Source organism: Myotis lucifugus, unplaced genomic scaffold (assembly GCF_000147115.1).
Source record: "Myotis lucifugus unplaced genomic scaffold, Myoluc2.0 scaffold_10558, whole genome shotgun sequence".
NCBI lineage: Eukaryota > Metazoa > Chordata > Mammalia > Chiroptera > Vespertilionidae > Myotis > Myotis lucifugus.
Genome location: NW_005881606.1, coordinates 3254 through 5693, shown reverse-complemented (window position 1 = coordinate 5693; position 2440 = coordinate 3254). Strand labels below are relative to the sequence as shown.

Below are 2440 nucleotides of genomic sequence, written 5' to 3'. Positions count from 1 at the left end.
GACTCTAGACATGGTTACACAGTCTACATACACGTGAGCTTGCATGGATTCGGGTTCAGTTATAACATAGCAGAATAAAAATCATAGCACTGGTCCCCTGAAATAAAGCAGGCAATCACCATTCAATAAACACACTTGATTTATTTTCTTTGTATAAAAGGGTTAAGTGTACAACTAAACTTTTATAAAAAGTTTAGCGTGAACGAGTACATCATTACTTAGTCTGCAGAAATGGGCATCTCTGCCGCTGTACAAGCAAACTCATGAAAGAGTTCGCCAGGCTCCACTCAATATATATATATGTATATATATATTTATGTATAAATATATACACAGCATTCAGTAGGCTTGTGTCAAAAAGGTAAATTTCTGACCAAAAGACTTCCTTTTAAGTAACTGAATACTGGATCCTTCTGGTAGTCACGCTCCACCTTTGAGAAAAAAGGCAAAGTCTGCTGAAATTGGGCAACTCCTTGTGATTTTAAAGTGTTCGCTCCCCATGGGGGGAGAGTATACGAAGAAACCTTCCGACTTCAGAAAGGGCATTGAAAAGTCTTTTTCATAAATAACGCTCTCACAGGCCAGGCCAGACACACACCCTGGGGCAGAGGGCTGATCCCCCCCGAGTCTTGCCTCCACGGCTTAAAAAGGCCCATTCAACGCTCTGTCCTCCTCGCGAGAGGCTGAAAAATAAGTTCCTGTGGATTTGTTGTTGTGCAAAGCGAAGGGGAGAAGTCCTGGCCACCATAATTAGCCACAGAGCGCCTTGCTGTCATTTGACATGAACTTGGAAGGGAATTCAGAAGCCTGCAGGGACAGGATGCTGATGTTCGTGTTCAGCGTGGTCAGCGGCGTCCGGGACGCCTGGCTCTGCCCGGGCCGCGGGTGGTGCAGGCTGACGATGGTGGGGTGCGAGTCCAGGGCGATCTGCAGGTCCAGGATGTAGTCGATGACGTGCTGCAGGATTTCCATCTTGCTCACCTTCTTGTTCTGGGGGATGCTGGGCACCAGCTCCTTGAGCTTGGAGTAGCAGTCGTTCATGTTGTACAGCAGGCTCATCGGGTCGTCCACCGGCGTCTTGCTGCGGGAGATGCCCAGGCTGTGGTCCAAGAGGCTGTTTTTCCTAACGGACCTCACGGGACTGAAGGCTTTCATGCTGATCGCGGGGGAGGAAGGAGAGACCGGGAGGGAGCGGGCTGCCCTGGAGCTCAGGCCGCCGCCGCCTGCCAAGGTGCCAGCGCTCGGCACCCGGATCCGCTCAGAATCTAGGTAGGTGATCTTGGGTAGGTGACTGTACCTTTCTGTGTCTCCATTTCCTCTTCTGTAAAATTGAGATAGTATTGAGCTCAATGGGTTGTGTAGTAAATGACTTAATATAGGTTAAGCGCCTAGGACAGTGACTGTAATGTGGGACGTACTATAAAATGAATTTACTATCATTATCATTGCTATTATCATCATCCTAGGTTACAATTCAGTGCAAGATTTTTGAGACGTTGATGTCTTCCAGGTCTCCTGCTTCTTTAATCACTATTTCTCAGGCTCCTTTGTTGCTTCCTTTCCTTTGCTGGATTTCTAAAAGAATAGTCATTCTCTATAGATGTTTCCGGCCTTCTGATCTCATCCTATCCCTTCTCCCCTTGGCAATATCATTGCTTTAATATGTCCATTATTACCTCTTAGGAAGATATTTTCTAAAGCTAAACTGATAGCCCAGGTCCCTCTGGGAGCTCCACATCTTATCTGAACATGGATGTTCCTCAGCATTTCAGACTGTCTCTGTGCAGAACAAAGCTTATCTCTGTTTCCTCAAAATGTTTTCTTGTGTTCTTGTCACATTAGCTTTGACTCCTCCCACCTTATCCTTCATATACAGTCACCAAATTCTACTGATGCTAATTCATGAGAAATTTTGAATGCATGCTCTCCTCTCCATTTTTCCTGCCATTTCTCCAATTCACAATGACATTAGCCTTTTAATGAGTCCTGGAATCTCCTGAAATTACCCTCTAAAATTAATACTACACATTATTTAGCATAAAGAGTCATGGAATGAATATATATATATATATATAATTACAATGTAGATTTTGAAAACATGGAATATATATATAGTACAATGTAGATTTTGACACTATACTACAATGTAGACATATATGATATACTGGGGTTGACCAGTATCCCCACAAAACATTTGTTCACTCAGAACCTGTGAATGTAACCTTGTTTGGAAACAGGGGTTTTGCAGATGTAATCAAATTTAGATGAAGTCATACTGAATTAGGGTGAGCCCTAAAAAGAGAGGCAGAGATTAAAATGATGTATATATGAGGTAAGAAATGCCAAGGGTTGTCAGCTACCACCAAAAGGAAAGAAAGTATCCTCCTGTAGAATTTTCAGAGGGTACATGGTGCTGTTTACTAGGACATTGTGATTTCAG

General features: G+C 43.7%; 1 pseudogene; it reads right to left on the bottom strand.

Moving 5' to 3' along the window:
* Positions 1–121: 121 nt before the first annotated feature.
* On the bottom strand, positions 122–1260 carry LOC102419093 (annotated as a pseudogene).
* Positions 1261–2440: the final 1180 nt, after the last annotated feature.